The 17,222-nt window shown below is 44.7% G+C and overlaps 1 long non-coding RNA gene across 5 annotated transcripts in view; it reads right to left on the bottom strand.

Annotated features, from left to right (window-relative positions):
- LOC118642899 overlaps positions 1 to 17,222 on the bottom strand; it is a 33,432-nt gene that overhangs the window by 15,274 nt on the left and 936 nt on the right. The window contains exons 2-7 of one of the 5 annotated variants that reach the window (XR_004961817.1): positions 16,846 to 16,974; positions 14,684 to 14,743; positions 13,918 to 14,046; positions 12,978 to 13,083; positions 11,556 to 11,654; positions 10,519 to 10,583 (exon numbers count right to left, since the gene is read on the bottom strand). This is a non-coding gene — a long non-coding RNA (uncharacterized LOC118642899). Of the gene's footprint in view, positions 1 to 10,518; positions 10,584 to 11,555; positions 11,655 to 12,741; positions 12,757 to 12,977; positions 13,084 to 13,917; positions 14,047 to 14,683; positions 14,744 to 16,845; positions 16,975 to 17,222 lie in introns of those variants that run through there. The other 4 variants (XR_004961813.1, XR_004961815.1, XR_004961816.1 and 1 more) reach the window with 4 other exon arrangements.

Below are 17,222 nucleotides of genomic sequence, written 5' to 3'. Positions count from 1 at the left end.
GTCTCTGGTTGGAGTACATGCGGGAAACAACCAATGAATGTTTCTCTCTCGTATCAATGCTTCTCTCTCTTTCAAATCAATAAAAAATATACCTTAAAAAAAGGAGCCCTGGCCGGTTTTGCTCAGTGGTTAGAGCATCGGCCTGCGTTCCTGAGAGACCAGGGTTCGGCTAAGGGCATGTACCTCGGTTGCAGTTTGTCCCCGGCCCTGGTTGGTCGTGCGGGTGGCAGCCACTCGATGTGTCCCTTTCACGTCGATGTTTCTCTCTCTCTCTCTTCCTCTAACTCCCACTCTATCTGTACAAAAAATGGAAAAGTGTCCTCAGGTGAGGATAAAAAAAAAAAAAAGAACAGTCAACATGTCCTTTACCACACACTGTTTGTCAGCAAATAATAGTACCCACAGTATTACAGAGACTACAGGGGGGCAGAGAGAATTTGGGGGCAGAATCAGAATAAAAATAAATGAAACTGTCTTTTAAACAAAAGAAAGAAGTAGAGGACTGGACTTCAAACAGAATTTTACAAATGGAAAAGCATGGTAAACATTGTCTCTTCACTTACCCTGTGTGGTTTGAGAAAACTGAGTCCAACCTGTCTAAACACACACAGATTAAGTGAAAGTCCAGGGATACGCTCATCAGACTCAGGGCCGGTAAACTGGATTTCCTCATTGAAGTTTTACAGGCACCCCATGTGATTTGCAGCTACGATCCACAAGCTTTCGCTAATATATCTCCAAGGATGTAAAATACACCGGGACCTTTAGTTCGAAGTGTAGCCCAGTTAAAGTAATTCGATTTTCCTTTGGCATTTTAGGAACCTATTACTGAGCATCACTCCAACTGTAGCGGGTGAAGGGGTGGAAATTATAGGGGCTAGAACTGAACGATGCCAGGCCCTGACCATGCAGACATTTGGTTTTGATAATAAATCGTTTTCTTTGGATTTGCTTCTTCTTCTGAAAAGTCAAAATGCTAAAAGAATAAAATAAAACTAAATTACAAGTCCAAACTAGTTCATTTCCATGTCTCACCATCACGGACGGCTTGTTTTCAGTACGGTGGGCGGTCACGTTGGAAGCGCGGCTCTGCTTCCACGCGCAGGTGTCGCGGGCTAGTGAAGGCCCCTGACCCACTGCGCTTCCCTTTGCCCCGTGGAATCGCTGACCACGGGGTCGGGGTTCGGGAGACAAGTTAAAGAAGGCCGGGCCCCACCCCTCTCCCACCCAGGGGGAGCGGAAGCCCGAAGCGGTGAGGGACCAATGCAAGGCCTGCAGCCCGCGTCAGAGCTCCGGTAACTCCTGGTGGTCAACGCAGGCCTGGGCCCAGAGGCGTCCTGATGCCCCAGCACCTCCCGCCGGCCCCAGTGAGTCTCAGTTGCTACAAATCCAGACCCGTGCACACAGCTTCCTCGTGCTTCCATAGAGCTGTCTGTGAGAATGTCATTCTTAACGGCTGGACCTGCCCGGCTGGCCCCAGAGAGGCCGCCGAGTGCGTGCCCCTGGGATCCCCCCGTCCCCACCCTCTCGGGGGGTGGCCCACGCGTGGGGCCCTGCCTGTGGAGCGCTGAGAAGAGCTCGCTCTGTGCTCCACACCCGAACCCTGGCCAGGCCCGTCCGCACTTCCTTCCCTCCCAGCATGTTCGGAGCATTTGCGCGCACAGCAGCCCCTGCTGAGACCAGAGCGCTCTGCCCTTCCGAGGAACACGCTGCTGCTGCTGCTGGCTCAGAACAGGCCTGCGAGGCATAAATCTTCATTTCCCAGGGCAAAGTGTACTGGGCTTGCGGATACATTCACAGTGACATAACTTTATAAGCACATCAGGTTAAAGTGTCTGCAACGTAAGACAACTGTTAGGACAACCGACTTAATAGCCAAAGACTTAACCACACAAGTACCATGCAGTTTTTATAATTCACTTTACATGTTCAGTTCTACAAAACGGAGTCATATATGTGAGAAAATTCCTTTACTACTTTGACCTTGGTAATATTTCACAAGCTACCTCCTGGGTGCCAGGAACACAGAAAAAATGCAGCAGCACAAGTAAAGCATGGTACACATCAAACTCAGAGGCCGGCAACAGTGTACAGCGATCGCTCCAAGAAATCATTTGAGCGCTCAGCATTCCAACACTAAGGAATACACAAACCTCTTGGAATAAGTCAAAGAAAATTGTGAAGAGTTTTATATTTTCTGTCACTGTGGTGGTGCTACTTTTCAAATCGTGATATAATCCTATAAACGTTTTACTAAATATATACTATAATTAAATTTCTTTGATTATGCATTTCAAAGGATTATGAATTGGGTACCAGGTAAATATTTCCTTTGTTATTGAATAACATTTTCTGTGTGCTGGCCCCAGCCGGTTTGGCTCAGCAGTTAGAGAGTCAGCCCACGGACCAAAGAGTTTCAGGTTCGATTCTGGCCAAGGGTATGTACCTCGGTCTCGGTTCGTCCCTGGCCCTGATCAGACTCCTGTGGGAGGCAACCAATCGATGTGTCTCTCTCACATCAATGTTTCTCTTTCTCTTTCTCTTTCTCTCTCTCTCTCTTTCTCTCTCTCTCTCTCTCTCCTTCACCCCCTCTCACTTTGCCTGAAGATAAATGGAAAAAAATATCCTCGGGTGAGGATTTAAAAAAAAACTTCCATGTGCTTAATGTTTATATTTCTTTTCATGTCTGCTTTTCTTTAAAAAAAAAAAAAAAATAGAGTAACATAAGTCCCTTGACTATAATAGTAGCAAGATTTCAAAATAAACCACACAAACTTTCGAAATGCCAGCATACGTAACACGCTTGTTTCCTCCCCTGTAAATGTACCATTTCTTAATTATCCTTCATGCCGTGAATGTAGAGCATAACTTTGCCTGCATCTCAGTTAAATCTTCAGTTTGTATTTTTTTCATTTTGCACAATGGATTAGTGATTACCTGCTGTACTTCAGTAAACTATAATCAGATAGTTTGAGTTTGAATGTTTATAGTCATCTTCATTCCCAACTCTTGTCACTGAAATCTGTAAGAATAAAAAGTTCCAGGAGCCCAGCCGGTGTGGCCCAGTGGTTGAGCATCGACCCATGCACCAAGAGGTCGCCGGTTCGATTCCCGTTAGGGCACATGCCCAGGTCGTGAGCCAAATCCCCAGTGGGGGGCGTGCAGAAGGCGGCCAATCGATGTTCTCTTTCATTGATATCTCTCTCTCTCTCCCAAATCAATAAAGAAAAAAAATTTTTTTTAATAAATACATAAAAAGTTCCAAGAGAAAGTATGCATTGTATGATTGTGACCCCCAAAACTCATATGTCGAAGCATGAACCTCAGACTGTGACTGCATATGGAGAGAAGACAGCTAAAGGGGGAATTAAGGTGAAATGAGGCTGTGCCCTGATCCAATCCGATCGGTGTCCTTATGAGAAGAGGTGAGGACACCTCTGGGATGTGCGCCCATGAGGAGAGCGTGTCAGGGAACGGAGGGCTGCCATCGCAAGCCAAGTAAAGGGGGCCCAACAAAACCAGAATCTGCTGGCACCTGTACCTGCAATTTCCACCCTCCAGAACTGTAAGAAAATAGATTTCCGTCGTTTAAGCCCCCGTCGTGGCATTGGTTACGGCAGCCCAGCAAACTAGTACACCCGTGGAGAAGCTTGTTCCCGCCCCCAGAGCCCGTTCCTGACAGTCGAAGCTTCTGGAAGGCTGGCCTTGCTGTCATCTCCTGTTTCACCTCCTCCTCGTGCCGGATTTCTTCTCCTCTTCTCTCGGTCACGCTGGATTTTAAAGTGCCACCTGGAGCCCTGGGGAGAGGACCATTTCCGAAAGATGTGCACAGATGCTGACACCTTGGTTATTCTCAGCAAGGACAGTACAAAGGGTCAGCATGCCTCTCCCAAACCAGAAGCATTGCAGAGCCAGTAGTTTTGGTCACGGTCATTTTTATTTCAAATGTAATTTGCGCCCATTATTTTTCAAGTACCAAACAATGAGTATATGTAAAGTTAAAAACAGAAGCCACCAAATCCTTCTCCGAAAAAAAATATCCAGTCAGCAATGTAGTGTCTAAATCTCCTGCTTGTCATGGAGGAGTCTCCCTTAAAACACATGTGCAATCCTCTCCCGACTGCATCCACATTCTGTGAGCACTGCACCAGCAAATGCCCCCCCCCCCCCGAGAGAAAAGACCCCTTCTTGCTTCCTGGAGCTGAGACCCACTCCTGGCTCCCCGACCTCAGTGTCTGCCCACCAGAGAAGCATGTACACCTTTGCAGACAGCCTTCCATAAAGTCCTAATAACAGAAGCCCAGAATTGCTTTAACATTAGATGAGTAACTATTCAGGATTATTTGTTCCTGATACACTATGCCAACCCTTGCAGTTGAAAATTAAACAATAATACACTTCCTTGTCTGTTCCACAAAGCAATAACCTGCTTCCCTGGTACAGAATCAGAGGCCAAAGGGTAGGTAATTTATCGCAGAAGAGAAAAGGGAGGTTTGCCAAGGGTAACAAAGGGGCAGTGATAGCCTCGCTCCTGCGATATGGCTCTGGTTTAATTAAGGCAAAGCCAAGGAACTTTCCCCCCGATTCCCAACAGTGGCAGGTCGTGGCAGGTCAAGTTCAGCCTTCTCCTTAAAGCCAAGGTGGCCAGCCAGGTCCCAGACAATATATAGCAAGTAACAGATACCACATTAATCACCTTTTTTATGGTCAAGAGCTATCGTCCTGGGATTCTAAAGACTGCTTTGTCCCATTAAAGAGTGCCGATAATATCTTAATACAGTCATGCAAGTGAATGTTAGTCATACTACCAGGAACTAAAAGAAATCAAGACAGTCCTCAGGAAAACGATGCAGAGCCTTTAAGAAAATAAAGTTCTCGCTCTGGCTCATTTGGCTCAGCGGTTAGAGCGTTGGCCTGCAGTCCAGAGAGACCCGGGTTCGGTTCCCGCTAAGGGCATGTACCTTGGTTGCAGTCTGTTCCCGGCCCTGGTTGGGTCGTGTGGGTGGCAGCCACTTGATGTGCCCCTTTCATGTTGATGTTTCTCTCTCTCTCTCTTCCGCTCTCTCCCTCCCACTCTATCTGAATGAAAAAAAAAGAAAAGAAAAGAAAAGAAAAAATGTCCTCAGGTGAGGATAAAAAAAAAAAGTTCTCTCTCTCTCTCTCTCTCTCTATATATATATATATATATGTGTGTGTGTGTGTGTATTATATATATGATTATAGGTTTTTTTCATGAGAATTGCAGTGTGTGTGTGTGTGTTCATTCCCACAATCATGTGATAGTTGAACCTATTTGAAAACTTGCTGGAAATGACACTGAAGAAATAGAAAGTAGTATTAATGAGCAGACAAGGAGGAATGCTACATTTTGTTTGCAGAGTCAAACATATCTACATGGGAAAGGTGACTGTGGCTATACACACAAAATTAAACAAGAGAATTAAAGTAACTGTTTAGATAATTAATATGAAAATATGTGTAATGTTAGGTGCAAAGAATTACATATCTCATGGGGTGGGGGACACACCCTTAAGGGTAACATAGCTAATACTTAGTGAGTGCTCACTATGTACCAGGCATGGCTGAGTACTTTACATATACATAGATTAACTCTTCTAATCCCCACCACAACCCTTTTTTTCTTTAATCTTCACCCAAGGACATTTTTGTATTCATCTTCAGATAGAGTGGGAGGGAGAGAGGGAGGAAGAGAGAGAGAGAAACATCAATGGGAGAGAGACACATCGACTGGTTGCCATCCACACGATGCCAACCAGGGCTGGGGACAAACTGCAACTGAAGTACATGCTCTCAGTGGGAACCGAACCCGGGACTCTCTGGTCCACAGCCGAGGCTCTAGCCGCTGAGCCAAACAAGTCACGGCCCCACCACAACCCTTTGAGGTAGTATCTTGTCCCCATTGTACTGAAGAGGAAATCAAGGCCGAGAAAGGCTAAGTGAATTGCCTCGAGCCATATCATTGACACAAGTTTGTGAAGTTGGTGAGCTGGCCATCTGGCTCCAAGTCCCAAGCTCGTCCTATCTCACTGCATCTTGAGGTAGGATTTTGCAAAGTCTGAGCAACACACACACACACACACACACACACACACACATATCCTGGCATGCCAGATGTTCTATCATTACCAATTATATGTATGTACCTGAATATGTATTAGAATTTTAGTCCATCATACTTCTGCAATGCTCTTTCCGACATTCAGATCGTTCCTCTGTGTGGGGTTTTTCTAATGGATTTCTAGTCATTCTTGAAAATGCTGCTTAGACATCATCTATCTTAGATCCTTCCCATCCCTTCCTTGCCCACAGAACTAATCCCTTCCTCCATGTAATTTCTATGCTTGTTAATACTTATAGTTTTACATATATCACATCGGCAGAGGTACCACCAGCTTGGACTGAGAAGGACAGAGAGAATACAAAATGAAAAGAGATCTTAGATCCTCAAACCTCTACAAGCAGGAAGTAGGCTGCAAAAAACTACTCAGCTGAGCCCTGGCCGGTTTGGCTCAGCGGTTAGAGCGTCGGCCTGCGGTCTGGAGAGACCTGGGTTCAGTTCCCGCTAAGGGCATGTACTTCGGTTGCAGTTTGTCCCCGGCCCTGGTTGGTCGTGCGGGTGGCAGCCGCTCGATGTGTCCCTTCACGTCGATGTTTCTGTCTCTCTCCCTTCCTCTCTCTCCCTCCCACTCTATCTGTACAAAAAATGGAAAAATATCCTCGGGTGAGGATTAAAAAAAAACAAAAAAACTACTCAGCTGCAAATACATACTGCCTTTCATGAAACAAAACAAAAACAACAAAAAAACCATGGCTCAGAGGTTGGAAATAAGAGCAGGAAGTGGAGCCAAGAGCCATGAAGAATTGTTTCCAGGCCTTGATTCCTCATCAAGAACTGTGACCTGTGCCCAGCTAGGTGTCAGAATTACCGTGAGCTAAGGATTCTTGTGTACAGTCCTTTCTCCCTATTGAACAAGATCGTCTACAGTGGTCAGGCGAGTCCTATCCCACCAGGTAGGCTGGCTGAGGGAGAAGGAGCTAACTTGTCCCTTCAGTTCGAAGGTCTTAAGATCAAGAGGAATGGTATTAAAGCAGCTGTTCTTCAGGGACTACATCCCAGGAGACTCGCCACACTTGGACCTGATTTTGAAGCCAACCTCTTGGATTTGGAGTCTTGTGGGGGTAGTGGGAGGAGTCTGGCATATTTGCACATGGAGGCAATGAAGTAATCTGTGGCCAGAGGAGGAACCGTGGTTTTCAAATAAGCTTACAAATTCTTTGATACTCCTCCCAAATTCCTCTCCCTTGACCTATACTTGGTGATTTGCTTTTAACGGACAGGATGTAGTCAAAGTGACAACAGGTGATGGCTGAGGCTAGCTAGGATCTGCTTCAGCAATGACCGACTCCTCCTTGAACCTTGCCCTCTCTGGAGGCGGCTGGCTGCCATGTGAGAGAGCACCCAGACAGCCCGACAGAGTGGCCCACCTGGCTTGCACCGGAGGCTCCTGCCAACAGCCTTAATAAACCACGGAGTCCAGTAGCGACCCTCTTGGAACAGACCCTCCAGCCCCCCTCAGGCCCCCAGGCGCCCACAGCCGCTGACATCGCCACTGAAACTTCCTGGGACCCCGAACCCGAGCCACCCAGACAAGCCGCTCCCAATTCTCTACCCACCAAAACTATTCTAAATAAAAGTGTAAGTTTGTGCGTTGATGTATTACACAGCAGTAGGTAAGTCACACACGGAGCCAGGCTCACGCAGGACCCGGTGACGAACTGAGGATGTGGTGATGAACAACGCAGCTGTAACCCTCTCCAAATGCACTAGTGGGAAAGACATATTAATGGACACACGCGCTTACATGTACAGACTGAGGAGAGTACGAAGAGAAGAGAAGATGCGATGAGGAGAAAAAGGAGACAGAATTCGGGTTGGGAGGATCGCCCCGACGGGGTGGCATCAGCAGAGACCTGAAACGGGGCGGGGCTTAGCCGGTGAAACCGGGGAGGGCAGAGGGCACAGCCTGCACCAAGACGTGAGGGAGGGAGGCTGGGAGGGGCCCGCGAACCGAGGGGCACGGGAGGCAGTGTGACAGGTGGCAGGAGCAAGAGGAAGGGATTCAGCTCAGGCTGGAAAGAAAGGCCAGCGGCAGGTCATGCAGGAACCTGTGGGCCGTCGTGAGGACTCGTCGGGGCAGCGAAGGGTCAGAGCCAGAAGAATGACACGATCCAAGTCATTTTATTGGAAAGACCACTCTGGAGGTCGTGTGGAGGACGGACTGGGGGGGAGCAGGGACAGCGGGGGACCCGACAGGAGCCTCTGGCTGTGCACAGGAGGCGGAGTGCCCAGGGTGGTGGCCGAGATGGAGAGAAGTGAGTGTGATATTTAAACATCGAAGGGTGTAGAATCAACAGACTTTAATCCACCGAGTCCAGCGGAACAAGCAAAGCCTCTTATTTAAGATCACTGAACACGAAAGTCAAACACCGTTAAAATTTTTCTGAGTGATTACCTAATATCTGACTGTAGTAATCACTCTGCTTTCTCCAAAAATATATGAATTCTGGTGGTGCTCAATGTCTAGAGAAAGGAAACAGAGGGATCGTTTTCTCAACTTTTCTTTTACTAGAAATTTGAATTACTAACCCTTTTATAAATAATCCAATTACCAGCTGTTCATAACCCTCAGTGTGGACAGTTGTTGAACTAGATTCTTTTCATATACATTGCTCTTTGGAAATAAAAATGAATGCAAACCTTTTGGAGAACAATTGGATGATCAATATTTGTTCAACGCTTTTAAAACAGTCATACCCATTAAGCTAGTAATTTCACTTATCAGAATCTATCCCAAGGAAGTAATCTTCAATGTGGGAAAAGCTCTATTTCTGACATTCAGAATATAAATCCATCTAAATAATCACAATAAGGAAACTATTTAGTAAATTGTAATACACCTTATGGTGGTATGTATACACTGGCAGCAAAAGTAAAAAAGAAAAGCAAGAAAATAATTGATAAAAATTCTCCATACAATTGGGGGAAGGTACAAGGGGCCCTTAAGTGTCTACTAATATTCGATTTAAGCTTGGTGCACACATAGATATTCCTATTAGTATCATTTTCTAAACTTTACATAGGTTTTATTTACTAATATTATTATTATAATATGCAATTTTTTAATGTAATCCAGAACAAATAATGTTTATCAACATCAGAAGTGCTCATGTCAAAACAGAGTAAAAAAAGACATACAATTGATTACAAATTATGGTATATAGATTGTATCGAAGAAGGCTGAGATCATCACTACGACGACACAGGAATCATCCAACTACTATGTGACAATGTGCTGAAGACAGATGCTAGAAAGAATTCCTCTAGAAAAATGAAAGAAAGGAAGAACGCACCTAAGTTACTATTCGTGTCATCTGATATAATTATGGACCTAGAACTTCCAAGACAATGAACAGACAAGGTGCCAACATGCAGAAACAGTTAAGTAATCTGACCAAAAATTGTGCTAGCCACAGCCATAATAACAGCTAACAGTTTTTGAGGAATATGTACCAAAGCTGTATTAAGTGCTTTTTAATTTATTTACTTATTCAATCCTGAAAGGGGTTAGTATTACTATCTTGATTTTTAAAATTAAAAACGCCCTAAGGAACAGATAGGTTAAGAAACTGTGTAAGGTCACTAGCTCGTCGCAGAGTCTGTGCACAGAATCATTACATTATTCTGCCCTGACAATAAGCAGTTAGAAAATGTAGCAGGACACAGGGTCCCATTCATAAAACAACCAAGAGTCATTTAAAAGAAACAAAAGTCAACACATAACCAAAAGGGATAAATTGAACCGTCCCCCCAAAATCATACTTTTTACATTTTAAAACAAAACCAGATTAGAAGACTAAATATTATATTATATGAACATCACGTCTCCAAAATAAGAAAAAACTGTGGGGTAATGAAAGGAGAGTAAGCCTTGCAGTCCAGACACTAGTCCTCTAGCCGGACACCTAGGGGACCACCTGGAGCGAGGTGCCCCATTCACAAAAGGTAGCTCAACTCTAGGAATCTGGTTCAGCTGCCTTGAGAAAAGGGCTTAAGGAATTCCCAAATAATGACATGCCAAGGCGCCTGGCTCAGTGAGTGAGCGTCAACCCATACACCAAGAGGTCACCGGTTCGATTCCTGGTCAGGGCACACGCCCAGGTTGTGGGCCACATCCCCAGTGGGGGGCATGCAGGAGGCAGCCAATCGATGTTCTCGCTCATCAGTGTTTTTCTCTCTCTCTTTCTCCCTCTCTCTCTAAAATCAAAAAAGAAAAAAAATGACATGCCACGGAAGGAAACACGCTGCTCCACTGATACCCTGGAACCAAAGTATTGGCATGCAGCCTGGTCAACAGTCACTAAGGGTCGGTCAGCGGAACAGGCGCCCACCGTCTTCCTGGTAAGAACAGCAATGGCCCTTACGTTCTCCAGCTGTGCAGAAATGAGTCCCATTCACGCCAGCGCTGTCGAGCTGAAGTCAACCACAGGTGTCCTCCCCTTCTCTATTGACAGATAAGACAACAGGTCTAGGACGGGCTTCTCCTCCCAGGTCACAAAATTATTTTCAGCCACAACTAGAAGGTCAACGACCTGCCTTTTCTTGGGTTTCCAGATGACCTCTCTGAACATATACATCCAAACCACCGAACACAGGGGGTGGGCAAAAGTAGGTTTGTTGCCTGTGACAAGAGGTTCTTGAGGTGGTTTGAGAAAGGAATCTCAATGGGACGTGCCTGGGAGAAGTTTAGGTGGAGTGGATTCTAGAGGGTGAAGGGAAGTATGTCCTTGAGGATGGACGGGCAGCCTCTAGCTGCAGCTGCTCCAAGATCCTTGATAATTGTCCATGTATTTTTTTTTTCAGGAATGAGCAGGCTTTCTTTCAAACTATCCAACCTACTTCCTGGGTTTTCCCCGCCTTGTGCTGGGCCCTTCCCTAACCAATCCCCTCCCTGGACCTTCCAGGGTTCCACACCCTTATCCAAGCTGATTCTTCCCCCAGGTTAGACACCTCGCCTTTATGGTCAGGATCTTGGCTTCTACCGAGCATGCGCCCAGCTGGGGAGTTTCCTCCCAGACCTCCCCGCTCCCCAATAATCCCTGTACCCACCTGCCGGTGAAATGCCAATTGCTCAGGGATTAAGTCCCAAAGGATGTGGCATTCCCCTGGGGAGCCCGTGAATGTTCAAACTTCTCAATACGTCACATTTAATGTCCGATCCAGCTCCCTACTTTATTAGGCTTAATGTCTGACTGCATTTGCTCCCTTCCTTTGTTAAAACTAACTAGCTACCTACTAACTTGTTCTGCCACCCTGAAGCTGCCTTTTTGAGAAATTGATCTTAAGCTGTTTATTAAGAAACAAGACTCAAAAAGAACCTCTGGTGTATTGGGACACTGCTCTAACCAAATGCAATGACATTGAAACTTCTAAAATATAAATAACTTCTAATAAGTCAATAATTTGGATCTCCTACCTTATTAATAGTACTTGATGACTCATAGGCTTTCCTTTCAGGTTTGTTTTTTGCTGCATTGAAAACTTCTAGGTAGAACCCCGTAAGACCACATTTGATCTGTGGGTGTTAGAAATGTATAACTGATTGACCATCCATTCATTCTCATTCATTCTCTCTCTCTCCCCCCTCCTACCTCCCCCTCCCCAGGTTCCTCCCTCGCTTCCTCCTTCCTTTCTCTCTTTCCAGATCTCCCACCTTTCAAATGCTTTGATTGGGATAAAAAAAAATGAAAAGGAATTTTTTATCTTTGGCACTTCTACCTTTAAGTATTTGTGTTATCATAAGAAAACATCCCATAGCTACTAAATCAATGCTTTAGAGCCAAAGCATATATTTCTTTCTATTGCATTTTCAAATACAATAAAGAAATAAGACTCAAAGCAAAAGAAATGCTGTAATATCTTCATGTTAATAAAACTAAGTATCACTTAGTAAGGAAGAACACTGATGTATTAAAAACAAGGTGTTCCCTCACCCAACCATACACCAGTTCACAGACCTTCCTAAGTATATTACTCTTAAATAGTTCTTTTTCCCAACAATCAAGGTTTCACCATGTTCTTCCTCCATACCTTATAAAGGTATCAACTTACAGAGTGAACCTTTATTCTATAAAATGCTTTTGTTACTGTCATAACTAGCTAGGTTATTAATGTTAACAATAGGAAGAAAGCAAAGGGAAGGCCAGACATTATATAAGCATGGTCGTCTGGGCAGCTTCACCAGGAAACTACAATTCATGCTCCACAGGGAACCACCAGTCCATTCCCTGCACATCACTGGGAAAGGGGTCCAACAAAGAGGGAAATGGACACGTGCACAGTGAGGTCGGGGTGACAGGAAAGATGCTTGCCTGTCAGTCTAGCCTGGTGAACCATAGATTGGCTAGAGGGTGGAGCCAGTGCAAGCCCATGGAAATCTGGGAAAACATAATCCCAAAGGAATCCGTTCTCTCTTATTCCTTTTGCTTCGCTCCTGCTTCCGCACACTCGCCCATGCTCCCTCCACAGCCACGGGGCTCTAGAAGCTGCGTGACCCGTGGCCACGCGGACCCCGCACGCAGCGGACTGAAGCTGGGAACACAAGCTAACCTAACCGGACGCCGGACAGGACTGTGTAAATATGGACTGGAAACTGCGCCATGGCTTTGATCTTGGCCCTGCTGAAGACAAGATGGAACTGTTTCCATGGTGAGAGGAAGGGAAAGGGACACTGGAGGGAAACCCCCTAATGTTACTTCCCAGGACATCTTATCCTCCCATGGGGACCTCAGGAAATTCTTGTTCCCACAGCACCCCGAGAAGCCCGCTTCCACCAGCAACAGGTGGGGACATAGAGAGCACCCCACCGATAACACATTATTCAAAAATATTTCTTAACTGGAAAGCTGTGTTCTTCTGAGGTTCCTTAGCAAACACTGAAGGTCAGAAAAGCATGTCAGAGAATGACTCAGCTCTTGCAAGTGTCAACACTGAACGCTGATGCACTGCAAACAGATCAGCCCGAGAAGCTCAATCCTTTGAAATATTTAAGGCAGGTACAAACTGAGAATGGACATTGAGTTTTCTCCTCTCTGGTGCTAGAGTCAAATGTGCACTACACTGCATTGATAATCAAGAAATGAATAGCATTTTACCCTTTGGCAAAGAGATCAGCAAGAGTTCATCTTGTATAAATAGAATTTTAAAAATATATTCTACTTTTCACGAGTAAGAGTTATTAAAGTCCACAAGCATCAAGGACAAAAGATAAAATAGATATAAGTAATAAATGTTTGATCCTTTGGGGAAATATTACCCAAAGGACTCCATTACTATAGAAAACTGTATGACACTGGTTTTAAATGAATTAATTTCCCAAATATTCATTTTATGTATGTTGAAACATCATAAAGTATCTGCCGAATAAAGTAAATTTAGGTTTTAATGGTTGCCATTCATCTTTATTTCCCAGTCATTTACTCCCTGCTTGGCTCCCCAAATTCTATGTGAGTTATTGAAAGATTTAGCTACTTCATTAAGAGCTGAAAACATTGAGACTAAAATGTCATAATTTGACCCAAGTACAACCCATTCCTGCCTCTTCAGTGCATGTCCTGCTGCTCCCCAAATTGCAAATGTGAGTATTTTTCATGAAAGCATTTATTATACAGTTAGATACATTCTGGACATTCTTGAACTTTCTTTTTCTATAGGTGCATATGCTTTGCAGGACCCTCTATCCTAAATGAGATGTTTTTTCTAGTTACATATAAAATCCTGATAGAATGTCCTTGTGGCCCTTCCAGAATTGCCAAGCAAGGAAGACCTCACACACATACCTACGAAGGTTTCCAATACCACCACATGAGCATCTGTTCGAATCAGTTCTGCACACATCATATGCTAGATCCAGCATGGCGAAGGAGTTTCCTTTCTTCTGCCATCGCTGACGGATTGGTGCTGGGGCCCTGCGGGAAAGGAAGATGTTGTTTAGCAAGGTCTGGAATGAGGAGAGAGAGACAAAAAGGGATTAGATGATCATCTCCCGCTCCCCTCATTTGCACCCTGAAATTTATGCCAACCCTTGTTTATGCCTATCCCCATCCCACCAAATGAATGCAGATTTTCTCAGTGCCTTTACATCCTGATAGAGCTACAAGTATAATAATGTCCCTTCCCTTGAAAGTTTACCATAGACTAAGCTAAAATAAAGATAAAGATAAAGGGCTTAGTATAATCCCTGGCATTTAGCTTATACTTGATTGGTGTTTTTTCATTCAACTGACAACATCCTCCACTTTATTGTTGTGCGTTGCCTCAAACTAAGCAAGAAAGTTGATTTTGGGCTGTGTGTTTGTGAACAGAATAAGCCAGAATGTCATGAGAAAATATTTGATCATTTAAATGTCACAGAAGTTGTCGACTGTCCTGTTGGTGGTTACAGAAGTTGTAAACTATTTCTCATAAAATAGAAAATTAAATCAAGTGGCTATGAGCTTGTCAGAAGTATTGTCTGCTGTCTGCTTTTGGCACCTACTTCCTGGGAGCACAGGAGGGGTGGTGAGTGGCTAGATGACCACACCATTATTAGACAGAGAAGTTTACCTTTGTCTTTTACAGCAATGTGGTGGCTTTGGTCTTGGAGAGGTGTTCTAGAGTAGATCCCTGGGAAAGGGGAGCACGTGGCTTAATTCATTGGTTAGTCCCCTCCCCCTGCAAGGTCATCACATTGACTCCTTGCTTCAGGCAGACTTGTATTCATCTCTCCCAAACAAATGTGTCTCATTTTTTTGTTCAAACATGTATCTCCAAATAAAATTTAAAAAATCAGAAACTTATTCTGGAAAAGACCCAGGTGAATCCTGCATCTGGGTTAAAATGCACTGATACCACTTTAATTAACACTGTGATGACATCGTCGATGTTAAATGTACTCCTGAGCAATTATCTAATGCACTTCAGCAGTATATGTAAGCCATCGAAATCATCTCATTGAAATTAATTATTTCCTTCACATCAAAAGGCAGGGAAAGGGATTGCCTAAATTATCTGAATAATTACCTTAATTCTCTCTTTGTGATTATGTACACAACCAGTCTTTGGATGCTTTGGGCCAAGCCGAGGCAAAACTAAGTTCTATCAAAGTTATATATACTCAACTTATCACAACCCCCTCTAAACAATTTACACCCAACAACTAATCAATCATTAGAAGTGAATTTTGGGGACATAATTGTTTGTAATAATAACTATAATAATAGGCTAATGTTTGTTTTTAATACGGAAATTTCATTTTATTTGTATTCATTATTATATTACTTAAACTTCAGAAGAACCAACTTAGTAAAAACGACTTTTCACTACGGTAGCTTACCTACCATGGCTTTTATCTCAAAGCCCATGATACTGAAGCAGAAAGAAAAGAGACTGAGAGTTATATGGTTGGAGTTCCACTTGGGCTAAGAAATACAGAGGTTGGGGTGCAGGCTTGGGGATCAGATAGGTCTAGGTTAAAATTTTTGCCCTGTCATTTATCAAAAATGTGATCTGTAATTCATTCAACCTCCCTGTGGTGGGTGAGGTTATGATTCACAAGCAATAAAAACTGAATATGGCCCTGGCCGGTTTGGCTCAGTAGTTAGAGTGTCGGCCTGTGGTCCGGAGAGACCCGGGTTCGGTTCCCGCTAAGGGCACGTACTTCGGTTGCAGTTTGTCCCCGGCCCTGGTTGGTCGTGCGGGTGGCAGCCACTCGATGTGTCCCTTCACGTCGATGTTTCTCTCTCTCTCCCTTCCTCTCGCTCTCCCTCCCACTCTATCTGTACAAAAAATGGAAAAATATCCTCGGGTGAGGATAAAAAAAAAAAAAAAACCTGAATATGGTCAATTTAAGCAGGAAATGGCTGTATTGGAAAGACAACCAGCCACACGGAGTCGATGGGAAGGCTGGTGGTGGCACACAGATGGTCAGGATGCCCAACTGCCAGCCTCTGCTACGGCGGGAACCTCAGCACCACCTTCCCCAGAGGCTGTGTAGTGTTTTTAAAAATAACCCAAATTCTGCCCAACCAGTGTGTGGCTCAGTGGTTGAGCATTGACCCCTGCACCAAGAGGTCGCCGGTTCCATTCCCGGTTAGGGCACATGCCCAGGTTGTGGGCCCGATCCCCAGTGGGGGGCATGCAGGAGGCAGCCAGTCGATGTTCTCTCTCATTGATGTTTCTATCTCTCCCTCCCTCTCTCTCCAAAATCAATAAAGAAAAAAAAAATTAAAATAACCCAAATCCTGTTTGTTCATCTATAAAATGGGAATGTCATTACGCAATGCCTTTCTCAGAGCTTTGTTGTGAGAATTAGAGCACATGTATAAAGCATTCAGCACAGTGTCTCACACAGACTAAGCACTGGATACATTTCAGTGGTCTTACTAATCATGCCTTTAAGCAAGTCATATAGCTTTTCTGTGCCTACACTGTTGTTATTAAAGAGAGATGACTCCAATCATACTGTATGAGTCATAGGCTAACCGCTGAAACAAGCAGCCCCTCAAGTCTCAGTGAATTGTTCCTCTTGCACCTCATGAGGGTCACTGGGACTGGAATGAGGCCACCACTCCATGCAGGTATTCAGCGACCCAGTCACCTTCTATTTAATGGCTCTGCGATACACCAGGACTTTGTATCTTGGTGGCAGAAGAAGGAAGACAGAGAGCATCTCTGAGGATCAGGGTATTTTAAGGACCAGGCCTGCAAGTGGCACATGTCACTTCTACCTGTATTCCATCGCCTGGAATCCAGTCGCACGGGCTTCACTTTAACCACAAGAAGCATGAGAAATAACACCCAGCTGAGTTCAGGAAGACGCGGAAACACGGCAATCTGCATCACACCTGCCGAGCACCCTCAGGAGGAGAAATAAGATCATAGCAAGTGTGAAAATGCCGTGGAAAGTGATTAACAAGCTACAGATGATGGTGGTGTGGGTGATTCAACCAGGGAGTCTGTGTGTATCTTCTGAAGTGCTAAAATATAGAGCAACTTGGGTGGGGGGGGCGGGGGGGCACGGTGAGAAGAAACTGAAATACAATCACAATGTCCATCATGTAGATAAGACACCTAACACGTAAGGTTTTACCTCTCCAGCTGAATC

Source organism: Molossus molossus, unplaced genomic scaffold (genome assembly GCF_014108415.1).
Source record: "Molossus molossus isolate mMolMol1 unplaced genomic scaffold, mMolMol1.p scaffold_m16_p_3, whole genome shotgun sequence".
Taxonomy (NCBI): Eukaryota; Metazoa; Chordata; class Mammalia; order Chiroptera; family Molossidae; genus Molossus; species Molossus molossus.
The sequence above is the reverse complement of the archived record's forward strand: the minus strand, read 5'-3'. Positions and strand labels throughout refer to the sequence as shown.